At 38.3% G+C, this 17,680-nt stretch overlaps 1 protein-coding gene across 3 annotated transcripts in view; it reads right to left on the bottom strand.

Annotated features, from left to right (window-relative positions):
• Positions 1-17,680, bottom strand: part of UBE3D (ubiquitin protein ligase E3D) — a 194,178-nt gene that overhangs the window by 29,625 nt on the left and 146,873 nt on the right. The gene's annotated exons all lie outside the window — the stretch shown is intronic.

The raw sequence follows: 17,680 nt of genomic DNA, 5'->3' as shown, positions 1-17,680 counted from the left end.
GAAGGAAGGAAGGAAGGAAGGAAGGAAGGAAGGAAGGAAGGAAGGAAGGAAGGAAGGAAGGAAAGGAGAAAGGTTTAACTCCCATTTTTTCCAGTATCACAGCCTGATGTCAGAGAAAGCCCTCTCAGTATAGAACACTAAAAATACTGATTTTTTTTTTTTTTTTGAGAAAGTGTCTTACTCTGTTGCCTAGGCTGGAATGTAGTGGCACAATCTCAGGTCACTGCAGCCTCCACCTCATGGGCACAAGTGATCCTCCTACCTCAGCCTCCCAAGTAGCTGGGACTACATGTGCCCACCACTATGCCCATCTGATTCTTGTATTTTTAGTATACTGGGTTTGGCATGTTGCCCAGGCTGGTCTTAAAATCCTGAGCTCAAGGGATCCACCCACCTTGGCCTATCAAAGTGCGGGGATTATGGGCATGAGCATCTGGCCCTGAATAAATATTTAAAAACAATCTTTTAAACACATAACTGAGCTATCAGGAGAATAACCAAATCTTCTGAGGTAGAAAAAATTCCTGAAGCTTCTTGGTAAACCAGGGCTGAAGAGAGAATTTTCCCTAAAGCCTCTGCTCATCCTGGAAGGTCTAGGCTTGAGCTTGTGCTTTAAACTTGTAAAAGGCTGAGGGTCAGCAGACAAGTCTGTGGCCCTGCAAAATGGCACGCTGGATCACACACTCCTGAGATCCTTCTTCCTCCATACCACTCTCCCATAGTAAACGAATTGGAGAAAAAAAATCTACCTTTTAGAGGCAGATGGTGAATGAAGCTACTTGCCTATCTCAGCCTCAGCTCAGAATGTGGCAATGGAAGGTCAGGGGAAAGGCACTCCTGAGAATTCCTGATCACAGGCTCACTTACAGGTGTGTTTGGGGTTGGAATTTCCACACTGTTTAGGGGGCCACACTAACAGTCCTATCTGCAGGAACATATTTTCAACCAGGCCTTGAAGAACCCTCCCAAAGTCCCAAGGAGAACATGAGCTCACCATCATAAAATCACCCAATATGTGAGCAAGTCAACAGAAACAACATACACAACAAGACCTGCAAACCTGGAGATATTTTCACTGGGAAGAATATATAGTAAGTATGAAGAAATAAAAGAAATAGCAAGAGTATGCCTAGGCTACAAGAGACTTTTAAAACTTACAGGCAGATTTGAAAATAAACCAAACAGTATATCCAGAAAGGAAAAAACAACACTTGCTATCAGAAATTTAATGGATTAGACAAATAGGAAACTGGACATAGTAGAAGAAAGATGAGTAAGACCAAATAGTTGCAACAAACATAAAAGGTATATTCTGAACAAACTCTATTAAAATTCTGAAAATACAGATGAAATGGACAAATCCCTAGAAAAGTGGAAATTATTGAAACTGATTCCAGAATAGAAAGCCTGAATCATCTTTAACATTTAAAGAGGCTGAAATCAGCAGTTAAAAATTATTCCAACTTACAAAACACCATACCCAGATAGTTTTACCAATGAATTTTTACCAAACTGGTAATTTCAATCTTATACAAAGTCTGCCAAAAACAGAAAAAGAAGAAACTCTCTCCAAGTCATTTTACGGGGCTATCAAAACCTTGATATTAAAAACCCACTGACAGTATAAAAGAGGAAAGTCTGTAACTTATCTAGACTCTGAACATAAACACAGATAAAAAACAAAATATGAATTTATATCATGACCTTCATATCATGACCAATTTAATTCATGACTGTTAACATTTGAAAATTATTTCAGGTAATTCACCATATAAACAAATTAAACGAAGAAACAAAACAAAACTGAGTGTTGGAAAAGCCTAGAGTCAAAAGTAAAAAAATAAATTTCAGCTTGTAATATTCTTTGTAGAACAATCATACCCTCACTGTGTACCTTGTCCTTCAAAATGGTGAAGCAGTGAAAAGAGGCTTTTTTTTTAAGCAGAAACATGCATATGCACAAGCAGCATATTAAAAAATGGAGGAGAAAAAAGAAAAGTACTTGGAAGACCACAAATGGTAGCCATTAAACACAGTATTCTAACTTACTCAAAAATATTTACTTGAAAAGTTACCTAAAAAGAAAAACAAAACCCAGATATAGCCATTTCCTTGCAGAGCTTACAACTACTAACTGATAAAAAAATACTTGGATGAAATAAAAGTTGATATGAACATTTTAGAGAATAATTTGGTAAAATGTCAAAAGTCTCAAAAATATTCAGAGTTTTAATTTAGGAAATGATCAAGTGTTTAGCCAAAGCTTAAGGACCAGAAACTTTACTACAGAACAATTTATTTTTTGTATAAAAATTCAAATTTATTATGACTACAGCATAGTAACTTTGTTCACAGTTCCAAGTATCACAAATTCAAAACAATATTTTGCCTCACACTGGAAAGTGATTAGGTAATGTGTAAATTAATTACCATCTATAGAATATAATTTAAGCATATTTGCCAAGCAGGGTAGTAGCTCTATCTTTAAAATCACTGAATCTTTGAATAAATTGAAAAACAAAGGCATACATATCTCATTTTGTTCTGCATTTTCAAATAACATCATTTGTTTCCTTTAGAAATTTTTCATCCATTTATTTAAAAATATTTTGAAGTTCAACTGTCCAATTTAAGGCAGAATATAGAAAACACATAGTATTTATATTAAACATTATCCTTCCTTTGAGTGAACCTAACTAAAAACTTTTAAGAATCCTTGTTGGCTTTCTGGTCATGCTTTTCCTAAGATATGGAACCTCATCTCTATTGCTCATCATGCCTACTTTGCCTAAATGAGCCCACTTCTGAGTTACAAATTCATTCAGCTATGTTGCAATTGCATATGCCCCTACAGATTGATAATTCTGAATGCTATTAACATAGCAATCTGCAACTTTTCTTGCATAATGTTCAAAGAGAGACAGTCTCTAGCCATGGTACCCCATTGGAACGCTAGCTGCAAATAGTTCTGTCCCTGTATATAGGGACAAAAAAGTGAATGATAAAGCCAAGTGATACAGATATAACTGTAAACAAAGTCTACTTTAAAAATAAAATAATGATTCAAAAAAGGAATATAAACCAAAGTCATCTTTCTTTTAATTTGAACATATGTCTATCTTTATGAATCCATTTACTGAAACAAAAATGTCCTTGGAGTGCTGTCCTATTTTCTGCCTGCCCAGCACTTCTTCAACATTTCTTAAAATGTCTGAGGAATTTCTTCCTTACTCACCCTACTTTTTTTTTTTTAAACTGTACTTTAGTTTCTGGGGTACATGTGCAGATCATGCAGGATTGTTGCATAAGTACATAGATGGCAAGGTGGTTTGCTGCCTTCATTCCCCCATCACCTGTATCTACTATTTCTCACGTCGTTAACCCTTCCCACCCCCAGCTGTCCCACGCCTAGCCTCCCCCAACTGACCGCAGTGTGTGATGCTCCCCTCCCTGGCTCCACATGTTCTAATTGTTCAACACTCACCTGTGAGTGAGAACATGCAGTGTTTGGTTTTCTGTTCTTGCATCAGTTTGCTGAGAATGATGGTTTCCAGATTCATCCATGTCCCTGCAAAGGACTCATCCTTTTTTATGGCTGCAAAGTATTCCATGGTGTATATGTGCCACATTTCCTTTATCCAGTTTATCATTGATGGGCATTTGGGTTGGTTCCAGGTCTTTGCTATCGTAAACAGTGCCACAAAGAATGTATGTGTGCATGTGTCTTTATAATAGAACAATTTGTAATTCTTTGGATATATACCCACTAATGGGATTGCTGGGTCAAATCGAATTTCTATGTCTAGGTCCTTGAGGAATCACCACCCTGTCTTTCACAGTGGTTGCACTAATTTGCACTCCCACCAACAGTGTAAAAGGGTTCCTATTTCTCCACATCCTCTCCAGCATCTGTTGTCTCCAGATTTTTTAATGATCGCCATTCTAACTGGTGTGAGATGGTATCTCAATGTGGTTTTGATTTGCATTTCTCTAATGACCAGTGATGATGAGCATTTTTTCATATGTTTGTTGGCCTCATGGATATCTTCTTTTGTACAGTGTCTGTTCATATCCTTTGCCCACTTTTGAAAGGGTTTGTTTGTTTTTTTCTTATGAATTTGTTTTAGTGCTTTGTAGATTCTTGATATTAGCCCTTTGTCAGATGGGTAGACTGCAAAAAATTTTCCCATTCTGTTGCTTGCCAGTTCATGCTAATGATTGTTTTGTTTGGTGTGCAGAAGCTCTTGAGTTTAATCAGATCCCATTTGTCTATTTTAGCTTTTGCTGCCATTGCTTTTGGTGTTTTAGTCATTAAGTCCTTGCCTATGCCTATGTCCTGAATGATATTGCCTAGGTTTTCTTTCAGTGTTTTTATGGTGTTAGGTCTTATGTTTAAATCTTTAATCCATCCGGAGTTAATTTTTGTATAAGGTGTAAGAAGAGGGTCCAGTTTTGGCTTTCTGCACACAGTTAGCCGGTTTTCCCAATATCATTTATTAAACAGGAATCCTTTCCCCATTGCTTGCTTTTGTCAGGTTTGTCAAAGATCAGATGCTTGTAGGTGTGTGGCATTACTTCTGCAGCCTCTGTTCTGTTCCACTGGTCTATATGTCTGTTTTGGTACCAGTACCATGCTGTTTTGATTACTGTACCCTTACAGTATATTTTGAAGTCAAGTAGTGTGATGCCTCCAGCTTTGTTCTTTTTGCTTAGGATTGTTTTGGCTATGCGGGCTCTCTTTTGGTTCCATAAGAAGTTTGAAGTGGTTTTTTCCAGTTTTGTGAAGAAGGTCATTGGTAGCTTGATGGAGATAGCATTGAATCTATAAATTACTTTGGGCAGTATGGCCATTGTCACTATGTCGATTCTTCCCAACCATGAGCATGGAATGTTTTTCCAACTGTGTACTCTCTTATTTCATTGAGCAATGTTTTGTAGTTCTCCTTGAAGAGGTCCTTTACATCCTTTGTTAGTTGTAGTCCTAGGTATTTTATTCTCTTTGTAGCACTCTTGTGAATGGGAGTTCACTTTTGATTTGTCTCTCTGTTGTCTGTTATTGGTGTATAGAAATGCTTGTGACTTGTGCACATTGATTTTGTATCCTGAAACTTTGCTGAAGTTGCTTATCTTCTTAAGGAGATTTTGGGCTGAGATGGGGTTTTCTAAATATACAATCATGTCATCTGCAAATAGAGACAATTTGACTTCCTCTTTTCCTAGCTGAATATCCTTTATTTCTTTGATTGCCTGATTGCTCTGGCTAGAGCTTCCAATACTATATTGAATAGGAGTGGTGAGAGAGGGTATCTTTGTCTTGTGTCAGATTTCAAAGGGAATGCTTCCAGTTTTTGCACTTTCAGTATGATATTGGCTATGGGTTTGTCATAAATGGCTTTTATTATTTTGTGATATGTACCATCAATACCTAGTTTATTGAGCGTTTTTAGCATAAAGGGCTGTTGAATTTTGTCAAAGGCCTTGTCTGCATCAATTGAGATAATCATGTGGTTTTTGTCTTTGGTTCTGTTTATGTGGTGAATTACGTTTATAGACTTGTGTATGTTGAACCAGCCTTGCATCCCCAGGATGAAGCCTACTTGATCATGATGAATAAGCTTTTTGATTTGCTGTTGCATTCTATTTGCCAGTATTTTATTGAAGACTTTTGCATTGTTGTTCATCATGGATATTGGCCAGAAGTTTTCTTTTTTTGTTGCATCTCTGCCCGGTTTTGGCATTAGGATGATGTTGGTCTCATAAAATGAGCTGGGAAGGAACTCCCTCTTTTTATATTGTTTGGAATAGATTCAGAAGGAATGGTACCAGTTCCTCTTTATATGTCTGGTAGAATTTGGCTGTAAACCAGTCTGGACCTGGGCTTTTTTTAGTTGGTAGGCTATGAAGTGCTGCCTCAACTTCAGCCCTTGTTATTGGTCTATTCAGGGATTCAACTTCTTCCTGGTTTAGTCTTGGGAAGGTGCAAGTGTCCAGGAATTTATCCATTTCTTCCAGATTAATTGGTTTGTGTGCATAGAGTTGTTTGTAGAATCTCTGATGGTAGTCTCTATTTCTGTGGAATCAGTGGTGATGTTCCCTTTATCGTTTTTTATTGCATCTATTTGATTCTTCTCTCTTTTCTTTTTTGTTAGCCTGGCTAGCAGTCTATCTATTTTGTTGATCTTTTCATAAAACCAGCTCCTGGATTTGTGGATTTTTTTGAAGGGTTTTTTTGTGTCTCTATCTCCTTCTTTTCTGCTCTAATATTTGTTATTTCTTGCCTTCTGCTAGCTTTTGAGTTTTTTGGATCTTGCTCCTCTAACTCTTTCAATTTTGATAATAGGGTGTCGATTTTAGACCTTTCCTTGCTCCTCATGTGGGCATTTATTGCTATGAATTTCCCTCTAGACACTGCTTTAAATGTGTCCCAGAGATTCTGGTATGTTTTGTCTTCATTCTTGTTGGTTTCAAAGAACATCTTTATTTCTGCCTTCATTTCATTATTTATCCATTCTACACTCAGGAGCCAGTTGTTCATTTTCCATGAAGTTGTGTGGTTTTGAGTTAGTTTCTTAATCCTGAGTTCTAATTTGATTACACTGTGGTCTGAGAGACTGTTAGGATTTCCATTATTTTGCATCTGCTGAGGACTGATTTACTTCCAATTATGTGGTCGATTTCAGAGTAAGTGCAATGTGGTACTGAGAAGAATGTATATTCTGTGGATTTGGTTAAGATTTCTGTAAATGTCTATTAAGTTTGCTTGGTCCAGATCTGCATTCAAGTCCTGGATTTCTTTGTTGATTTTTCTGTCTCATTGAGCTGTCTAATATTGACAGTGGAGTGTGAAAATCTCCCAATATTATTCTGTGGGAGTCTAAGTCTCTTTGTAGGTTGTTAAGGACTTGCTTTATGTATCTGGGTGCTCCTGTATTGGGTGCATATGTATTTAGAATAGTTAGCTCTTCTTGTATTGATCCTTTTACCATTATGTAATGCCCTTCTTTGTCTCTTTTGATTTTTGTTGGTTTAAATTCTGTTTTATCAGAGACTAGGATTGCAACCCCTGCCTTTTTTTTTTTCCTCTCCATTTGCTTGATAAATCTTCTTCCATCCCTTTATTTTGAGTCTATGTGTGTCTTTGCATGTGAGATGGGTCTCCTGAATACAGCACACTGATAGTTCTTCGCTTTTTATCCAATTTGCCAGTCTGTGTCTTTTGATTGGGGCATTTAGTCCATTTACATTTAATGTTAATATTGTTATGCGTGAATTTGATCCTGCCATTTTATTACTAGTTGGTTGTTTTGCCCTTTGGTTGGCATAATTTCTTCACTGCATTGTTAGTCTTTACCATTTGGTTCTTTTTTGCAGTGGCTGGTACTGGTTTTTCCTTTCTGTGTTTAGTGCTTCCTTCAGGAGCTCTTGTAGGGCAGGTCTGGTAGTGACAGAATCTCTTAGCAATTGCTTGTCTGTAAAGGATTTCATGTCTCCATCATTTATGAAACTTAGTTTGGCTGGATATGAAATTCTGCGTTGAAAGTACTTTTCTTTAAGGATGTTGAATATTGGCCCCGATTCTCTTCTGGCTTGTAGAGTTTCTGCTAAGAGATCCACTGTGAGTCTGATGTGCTTCCCTTTGTGGGTGACCCAACGTTTCTTTCTGGCTGCCCTTAGTATTTTTTCTTTCATTTCAACCCTGGTAAACCTGATGACTATGTGCCTTGGGGTTGCTCTTCTAGAGGAGTATCGCTGTGGTGTTCTCTGTTTTTCCTGTATGTAAATGTTGGCCTGTCTTGCTAGGTTGGGGAAGTTCTCCTGGATAATATCCTGAAGAGTGATTTCCACCTTGATTTCATTCTCCCCATCATCTTCCGCTACACCAATCAGTCGTAGATTAGGTCTTTTCATGTAATCCCATATTTCTTGAAGGCTTTATTCATTTCTTTTCACTCTTTGTTCTCTTTTCTTGCCTTCTCATTTTATTGCATTGAGTTGATCTTTAATCTCTGATATCCTTTCTTCTGCTTAATCTATTTGGCTATTGAAACTTGTGTATGCTTCATGAAGTTCTTGTGCTGTGTTTTTCAGCTCCATCAAGTCGTTTACGTTTTTCTCTAAGCTGATTATTCTAGTTAGCATTTCATCTAACCTTTTTTCAAGGTTTTTAGTTTCTTTGCATTGGGATAGAACATGTTCCTTTAACTCAAAGAGGTTTGTTATTATCCACCTTCTGAAGCCCACTTCTTTCAGTTTGTCAAATTCGTTCTCTGTCCTCCTTTGTTCCCTTGCTGGTGAGAAGTTGTGATCTTCTGGTTGGGGAGAGATGTTCTGGTTTTTGATGGTTTCATTCTTCTTGCACTGGTTTCTTCCCATCTCTTGGATTTACATAGTTTTGATCTCAGGCAGCTGCTTGGAGAGGCAGCCTTTCCTTTGTCTGCCTGCAGAGGCACTGCTGGGCTGCCACAGATTCCGTGGAGCTGCTGTTTCTATTATTTACTCAGGAAATTTAGGCCAGCTTCTGCAAATGGCGGCTTCCCTTACCCCCCACCAAGCTCTATCATCCCTGGTCGCTCTCTAGCTGGTGTTCTGGGTGTGTAACTCTGGAGAGGTTTTTTTTTTTTTTTTTTTTAGCCTGCTGGGCTTTGTGGCGGGGGGACCCATCTGCCGTTTGGGCTGTTTCTCTGCGTTCAGTTACCCTTCTTACTGGGGAGTGGGTAGCTCCGTCCTGCTGGCTCTTGGCTTTTGCATCAGCCAGTGCTTCTGCCTAGTTCTATGCTGACAGCCCCAGTGCCGGCCAAAGTTTCTATTCTGCCCTGTTCAGGCAGCTTGCTGAGGTTTTCCAGCCCACCGAAGATCGCCTGTTCTGTGGGTTGTAGAGGGCTTGGGTGGAGCGTTGTATCCGAACTGAAGTGCCAGAGGGGGAGATCCCCTGGTCCTTAGGTCGGTTGCATGGACCTCCTGGGTGGGGCAGTGCCCTGCCTTGCCTCAACTTGCCCTATTTGGTTTATACCCACTGTCCAACCAGACCCACAAAATGAACCTGGTACTTTGTTTGGAATTGCGGAGACCACTCAGCTTCGTCTCTCTCACTGGGGGCTGCTTTCTGGAGTTGCCTCTTATTTGGCCACTTTGGGATCTGTCTGACCCTACTTTTTAAAGTCAAAAGCCAGAAAACTGGTAGCCAGGACAGCAGCATGTGATCAGGCTCTATTGATTAGACATCTGGCTTAGGATTAGCTTCTGAAGCCTATCCTACGTTGACCATAGAAAGGAAGTATTTGTCTTTCCAAAGACATCCTGGTAGAGTCACCTGTATAAATGATGTGGTGACATTTTCCTAAAAGCGATCAGGATAGTGTTGGGCTCTATTCTTGGCTGCATGCTTAACTGCCTGATATCCTTCAATAAATCCTGCTTCTGCTCAAACTAGTCAGAGAGGATTTTGTTGCTTTAAGAAGCCCTGACCAACAGGAGGAATCATGACAGTTGGCCTCTAAAATATGGGTAATAACAACAAATGCCCCACAAATTAACAGAATATTAAATAATACTTCATTCTGTGGTTCTATACTTTGTTCCTACTAAGTACAGACTAAACGCTCATTTAGGTGGAAAAATCTTCCTAAGGTCAAATAACATAATTATATGTTAGAACCAGCATTCAAATCCCCACATTTCTAGCTCTATATTTAAAATCTTATTTTAAAAAAATGTCCCTGCCTCCCTTCCGCAATAGAGGATATAAAAACAATGGTCTAATGATCATCTTTCAAAAATATTTCCTAAAGAAGGAAACCCCAGCTTGCTTTCCTCAAGCCCCTTTCAATTTACCTCACTGTGACTTCTAAACTTGAAGGTAAAAGGGAGTGGAATCCAGGTAAAAAGTAAATAAGAAAGTCATATATTTGGTACCATATAATATGTAGCCTCTTTAAACTGTGTTTTTGTTTTGTTTTGTTTTTTGGTTTTTACCTAGTAATACGCATTTAAGTTTCCTCTGTGTCGTCTTCTAGTTTGACAGCTCATTTCTTTTTAGCACTGAATAATATTCCATTGTCTAGATGTATCATAGTTTATCCATTCACCTATGGAAGAAACTGATAGTTGTTTGCAAGTTTTGGCAATTATGAATAAAGCTGCTATAAAGATCCCTGTGCAGATTTTTGTGTGGACATAAGTTTTGAGCACCTTTGGTATTGACCATAAGGTAAGAGTATGTTAAATTTTCTAAGAAATTGCCAACGTGTCTTCTAAAGTGGCTGTATCATTGTGCATTCTTACCAGCAATGAATGAGCATTTCTGTTGCTCCACTGGCATTTGGTGTTGTCAGTGTCCTGGATTATGGCCATTCTAATAGGTATGTAGTAGTTTCTAACTGTTGTTTAAATTTGCATTTTCCTGATGATATGTGATGTGGAGTAACTTTTCATATGTTTATTTGCCATCTGTATATCTTATTTAGTGACATGTTTCTCAAGGTCTTTGACCATTTTAAAATTCAGTTGTTTAGGTTTTCTTCTAGGGTTTTTATGGTGTTAGGTCGTATATTTAAATTTCTAATCCATCTGGAGTTTCAGGACATAGGCATAGGCAAGGACTTCATGACTAAAACACCAAAAGCAATGGCAACAAAAGCCAAAATAGACAAATGGGATCTAATTAAACTTAAGAGCTTCTGCACACCAAACGAAACAATCGTTAGAGCAAACCGGCAACCATCAGAATGGGAAATTTTTTTTGCCATCTACCCTTCTGACAAAGGGCTAATATCCAGAATCTACAAAGCACTAAAACAGATTCATAAGAAAAAAACAAACAAACCCATTCAAAAGTGGGCAAAGGATATGAACAGACACTTTACAAAAGAAGACATCCATGAAGCCAACAAACATATGAAAAAATGCTCATCATCACTGGTCATTAGAGAAATGCAAATCAAAACCACATTGAGATACCATCTCACACCAGTTAGAATGGCGATCATTAAAAAATCTGGAGACAACGGATGCTGGAGAGGATGTGGAGAAATAGGAACCCTTTTACACTGTTGGTGGGAGTGCAAATTAGTGCAACTATTGTGAAAGACACTGTGGTGATTCTTCAAGGACCTAGAAATGGAAATACCATTTGACCCAACAATCCCATTACTGGGTATATATACCCAAAGAATTACAAATTGTTCTATTATAAAGACACATGCACACATATGTTCATTGCAGCACTGTCTACAATAGCAAAGACGTGGAACCAACCCAAATGTCCATCAATGATAGACTGGATAAAGGAAATGTGGCACATATACACCATGGAATACTATGCAGCCATAAAAAAGGATGAGTTCATCTCCTTTGCAGGGACATGGATAAATCTGGAAACCATCATTCTCAGCAAACTGATGCAAGAACAGAAAATCAAACACTGCATGTTCTCACTCATAAGTGGGTGTTGAACAATGAGAACACATGGACACAGGGAGGGGAACATCACATACTAGGGTCTGTTGAGGGGTGGGGGGGCCTAGGGAAGGTACAGCAGGGGCTGGGGAGATTGGAGAGGGATAACATTAGGAGGAATACCTAATGTAGGTGACAGGGGAATGTAAGCAGCAAACCACCATGGCAAGTGTATATGTATGTAATAATCCTGCAAGATCTGCACATGTACCCCAGAAATTTAAGTAAAATTAAAAAAAGAAAAAAAAATCCAGTTGTTTTCTTTTCTCTCAGACTGCGACTTTTCTTTTTATTCTCTATAGGGTCTTTTGCAAAGCAGCAATTTTTATTTTAATGAAGTCCAGCTTATCAATTCTTTCTTGCATGGAGTATGCCTATGCACTGCATTTAAAAAGTCATCATCAGACACTAGGTTATCTAGAGCTTCTCCTACGTTTCCTTCTAAGAGTTTAATAGTTTGGTATTTTACATCGAGGTCTGTGACCCATTCTGAGTTAGTTTTTGTAAAGGGTGCAAAGTCTGTATCTAGATTCATTTTTTTGTATGTAAATGTTCAATTTTTCCAACATCATTTATTACAAAGACTAACTTTTCCCTGTTGAAATGCTTTTGCTTCTCTGTCAAAGATCAGTTGACCATAATTATGTGGGTCCATTTCTGGGATCTCTATCCTGTTCCACTGATCTGTCTATTTTTTTTTTTTCTTTTCACAAATATCATACTGGTGGTGATTACTGTAGCTTTATAGTAAGTCTTAAAGTAGAGCAATGTCAGTTCTCTAACTTTGTTCCTCCTTCAATATTGTGCTGGCTATTTGGGTATTTTGCCTCTCCATATAAACTTTACAATCAGTTTGTCAATGTCCCAGAATCACTTGCTCAGATTTTCATTGGGATTGCATGAAATCTATAGATTGGGAATCTAGAGTTAGAAAGAAGTTACATCCTGACCACATGTAGTCTTCCTTTCCATGAACATGGAATGTCTCTCCATTTATTTAGTTCTTCTTTGATTTCTTTCATCAGAGTTTTACAGTTTTCTTCAAAGAGATCTTATATATATTTTGCTAGATATATACCTACATATTTGACTTTTGGGGGGGGCTACTGTTTTTAATTTCAAATTTCATTTATCCATTGCTGGTATATAGGAAGGCAATTGACTTTTGGATATTAAATTTGTATCCTACAACCTTTTTAAAATCACTAATTAGTTTTGGGAGTTTTTTTTTTTTTAATTCTTCAGGATTTTCTAGATAAGACAATCATGGCATTTGTGAACAAAGACAAATGCTATTCTGGAAAAAAGCAAAACTACAGGGACATTAACAGTGGGTGCCAGGAGTTGCGGGGAAGAAGGAATGAACAGGCAGAGCACAGAGTATTCTTAGGGGCAGCAAAACTACTCTGTATGATACTACATTGGTACATACATGTCATTATACATTTATTCAAAATCATAAAATATACAATATCAAGAGTGAACCTGATGTGAACTATGGACTTTAGGTGGTAAATATGTGTCCATGTACGTTCCTCAACTATAACAAATGTACCAGTCTGGTGGGGGATGTTGAAATGAAGGAAGTTATGAGTATGTAGAGGTGAGGGGTATATGAGAATCTCTGAACCTTCCTCTTAATTTTTCTGTGAACCTAAAACTTCCACAAAAATGAAGTCTACTTTAAAAAATGATGAATAAGAATGCAAAATTTGGTCAGATGCTAAAATGGATCCTGGGAATCACATAAGATTGACTTTCTTTTTAGAGCCAATTCCTGTCAACCACTAAAACTAAAACAAGCCAACAAATCTCTCAGGGACTTCTGAGAACATTATTAATGTTGTTATATGTATCATAAATAAGCAGAGGAATAGGCAATAATATGATGAATTTTTTAAAAATACATTTCAACCATGTCCTGATTTCTGTAATCAGATCTACACTGCAAATTGCCACTTCAACACGGTACATTTGCAAATGTATTGAGAAGCTTAAAAAGATCTTTTAACACCTGTTTTAAGGACACCAACTACCTTACATTAGCCCCTCTGCATATTTGGGTAACAAGATTCATTTACCAAGTCTGCTTAAATTTTAAAACACGAATGCATTCAGTGATCATTTTATTTGCATAGTAGAAAGAAGCACAGGGGAGCTTCTAAATGTTGGCTCTCATTATACTTCCAATTATTTCAATTATTTCAGATTATGCATAAGGCAATTTCCCCTTTGACAAAATGCTAGATAAAGATATCCATGGGAATCCAAACAGCAGCAGTCCCTGTCCATATGGTAAGTTATGTTCTAGGGAAAAAAGCTGTAGTTAGGAGAAGTAATATAAATTTGATTGTCTTATGGAAATACTATTATAACAAAGATATGCATAACAAAATCTAGTCCCAACTTTATATAGAAGTGACTACAAACACCTTATAGTTTAATCAATTATTCTGCTTTATAATTTCAAACATAATTACTTCAAACATAATTCCAAAATAAAACTATGGCTACTACGATTCTTGCCTGATTGTATGATCTAAATCCAAGGATGCAGAAATAACATCATCAAAATCATAAAAACAACAAATCTTTCTTTGGGTAAACATAAGATATCCATCCAGTCCATAAGTCAATGAACCCTTTCTTAAAGACTTCCTTATTCATAGGAGTGGTTCTTCAATAGCCATGTTTATCTTGCATAACTCTGGGCCCTAATTACATCTGATAGAGATCAACCCTGACATAATAAAATTCTCAGTCTTACCATGGAACTAAGACTTTTGTGGGGAAAGAGTCACTTAATTGTGTTTTGAAAAAACTAATTTTTCCTAAGCTTTCTTGATAATTAAGGAACTAATTAAGGGCTTTCTCTCAGTAAAAGCCTAAAGATTTCCTATTTTTGTAAAATTTCTCTACTGATTTTAATTTCATTTTGTTCATTTTTATGAGATTAAATGGTTTTGAAAAATTCCTCTTTTAAAAGATGCCCTTTCTGTCAGTCTAGCAAACTGTAGTACTTTAAAGGGATTTTTTTTGTTGTTAGTGTGTTAGCTCTGGTTGGGGCTGGGGGAGTGAGTCCTTTGATTTTGTGATTCTCTGACAAAAGCCTAAGCTTTTCCCCTTTCTTCTTTTCTCTTTCATCCAATTGCTAAAAAGCTCTTCTTTTCTTCTCCAGAAATTACGCCATTTTTATGAAATATACATTTTTTTCAAAAAAAAAAGTAGTTTTATGTACACAGCAAAATTGAAAGGAAGATGCATTGAATTCCCGTATTCCCTCTATACTCACACGCATAGCCTCCCTCATCATCAACATCCATCACAGGGCAGTACATTTGTTACAAACGATGAACCTACATCAACACATCCTTATCACCCAAAGTCCACAGTTTACATTACTGTTCATTCTTGGTAGTGTACATTCTATGGGTTTGGACAAATGTATGAGGATATGGTTTGGTTGTGTGCCCAACAAAAACCTTATAGTTCCCATAATCCCCAAGTGTCATGGGAGGGACCCAGTAGGAAGTAATTGAACCATGGGGGTGGTGACCCTCATGCTATTCTCATGATAGTGAGTTTCCATGAGATCTGATGGTTTTATAAGGGGCTTTTCTCACCCTTCACTCTAATTCTTCTCCTTGCTGCCACCATGTGAAGAAGCATGTGTTTGCTTCCCCTTCTGCCATGATTGTAAGTTTCCTGAGGCCTCCCTAGCCATGCTGAACTGTTAGTCCCTCAAACCTCTTTCTTTTATAAATATGTCTTTATTAGCAGTGTGAGAACAATTTAATACAGCAAATTGGTAATGGGTAGTGGGGTGCTGCTGTAACGATACCCAAAAATATGGAAGCGACTTTGGAACTGGGTAATAGGCAGAGGTTGGAACTGTTTGGGAGGCTCAGAAGAAGACAGGAAAATGTGAGAAAGTTTGGAACTTTGTAGAGACTTAGAGAGCTCAGAAGACAAGATGTGGCAAACCAGAGACTTGTTGAATGGTTTTGACCAAAATGCTGATAGGGATATGGACGATGAAGTCCAGGCTCAAGTGGTCTCAGATGAAAATGAGGAACTTGTTGGGAACTGGAGTAAAGGTCACTCTTCCTATGCAAAGATACTAGCAGAATTTTGCCCCTGCCATAGAGATCTGTAGAACTTTGAACTTGAAAGATATGATTAGGTTATCTAATGGAAGAAATATCTAAGTGGAAAAGTGTTCAACAGGAAGCAGAGCATAAAAGTTTCAAAAATTTGCAGCCTGACAGTGCAGTAGAAAAGAAAAACCAATTATCTGGGAAGAAATTCAAGCCCACTGCAGAAATTTGCATAAGTAATGAGGAGCTGAATGTTAATCACCAAGACAATGGGGAAAATGTCTCTAAGGCATGTCAGAGACTTTCACAGTGACCCCTCCCATTACAGGCCTGGAAGCCTAAGAGGAAAAAACGGTTTCACGGGCTGGGCCCAGGGCTCCTCTGCTATGTGTTGCCTAGGGACTTGGTGCCCCACACCCTAGCTGCTCTCGTCATGGCTAAAAGGGGCCAATGTACAGCTCAGGTTTTGGCTTCTGAGGGTGCAATTTCCAAGACTTGGTGGCTTACACCTGGTGTTAGCCCTGTGGGTACACAGAAGTCAAAAATTGAAGTTTGGGAACCTCTGCGTTGATTTCAGACGATGTATGGAAGTGCCTGGATGTCCAAGCAGGATTTTGCTGCTGGGGGGAGTCCTAATGGAAAACCTCTGCTAGCACAGTGTGGAAGGGAAATGTGGGGTCAGAGCCCCCACAAAGAGTCCACTGGGGCACAACATTGCACCATGCACTTGGAAAAGCCATAGACACTCAACACCAGCCTGTGAAACAGCAAGGAGAGAGGCTGTACCCTGCAAAGCCACAGGGACGGAGTTGCCCAAGGCTGTGGGAGCCCACCTCTTACATCAGCATGACCTAGATGTGAGACATGGACTCAAAGGAGATCATTTTGGAACTTTAAGGTTTAATGACTGCCCTATTGGATTTCAGATTTGTGTGGAGCCTGCAGCCCCTTTGTTTTGGTCAACTTCTCCCATCTGGAACAGGTGTATTTACCCAATGCCTGTATACTCATTGTAACTAGAAAGTAACTAACTTGCTTTTGGTTTTACAGGCTCATAGGCAGAGAAGAACTGCCTTATTTCAGATGAGACTTTTGATTTGGACTTTTCAGTTAGTCAGAGAATGAGTTAAGACTTTGGGGGACTGTTGGAAGGGCATGATTGTGTTTTGAAATGTGAAGACATGAGACTTGGGAGGGGCCGGGGCGAAATGATATGATCTGGCGGTGTCCTCACTAAAATCTTGCCTTGAATTGTAGTTCCCATAATCCCCACATGTCATGGGAGGAATCTGGTGGGAGGTAACTGAATCATGGGGGCGGTTACCCTCATGCTGTTCTCCTGATAGAGAGTGAGTTCTCATAAAATATGATGGTTTTATAAGGGGCTCCCCCACCTTCACTCTCATTCCTCTCCTTCCTGCCACTACGTGAAGAAGAACGTGTTCATTTCCTTTTCCACCACGATTGTAAGTTTCCTGAGGCCTTTTAAATCATGCTGAACTGTGAGTCAATTAAATCTCTTTTCTTTATAAATTACCCAGTCTCGGGTATGTCTTTATTAGCAGCATGAGAACAGACTAATACATATGATGACACATATCTACCAGTTATAGTATCAGAGAATAGTTTCACTGGAAATTTGTTTTGAAAGACTGACCCATGAAATGACACCTATGCTTTTAAATCATGATTGTCCATTTAAATAGTACCTATCTCTTTAAATGGTATATCTGGTTCTATGTGGCCTTTGGCTCTTTAAGTCATGCATCCTTAAAATACCTTCCCTATACTCCATGCTCTGATCTGCTTGGACATTTCCCCAGCATTTTAACATTTAGGCTACATTTAATCTTTTTGGTGGCCATTCCAAATCACCCTTAGGCACTGTCACAGCCTATCTCTTCTATCTTCACAGTTTTTCTTGGTCTGCCTTTGCTCTCCATAAATCTTGGAAAGAATGGAAGTGGGAAGTAAGTGTGAAGAACTGAACACTAGAACTTACTTATGTTTTTTCCCTATTTATTCACTGTTATTTGTGTTTTGGTATTATCTGTCTATAAGTGATGCTAAGGGTGTGGCTTTGTGCAGTGTTTTCCTGATTGGAAAGTTGTTTCTTACCTTAAGTTTAG

Source organism: Sapajus apella, unplaced genomic scaffold (assembly GCF_009761245.1).
Source record: "Sapajus apella isolate SASKATOON/1434 unplaced genomic scaffold, GSC_monkey_1.0 scaffold6, whole genome shotgun sequence".
Taxonomy (NCBI): Eukaryota; Metazoa; Chordata; class Mammalia; order Primates; family Cebidae; genus Sapajus; species Sapajus apella.
Note: the sequence above shows the minus strand (reverse complement) of the source record. Positions and strands in the feature narration are given on the sequence as shown.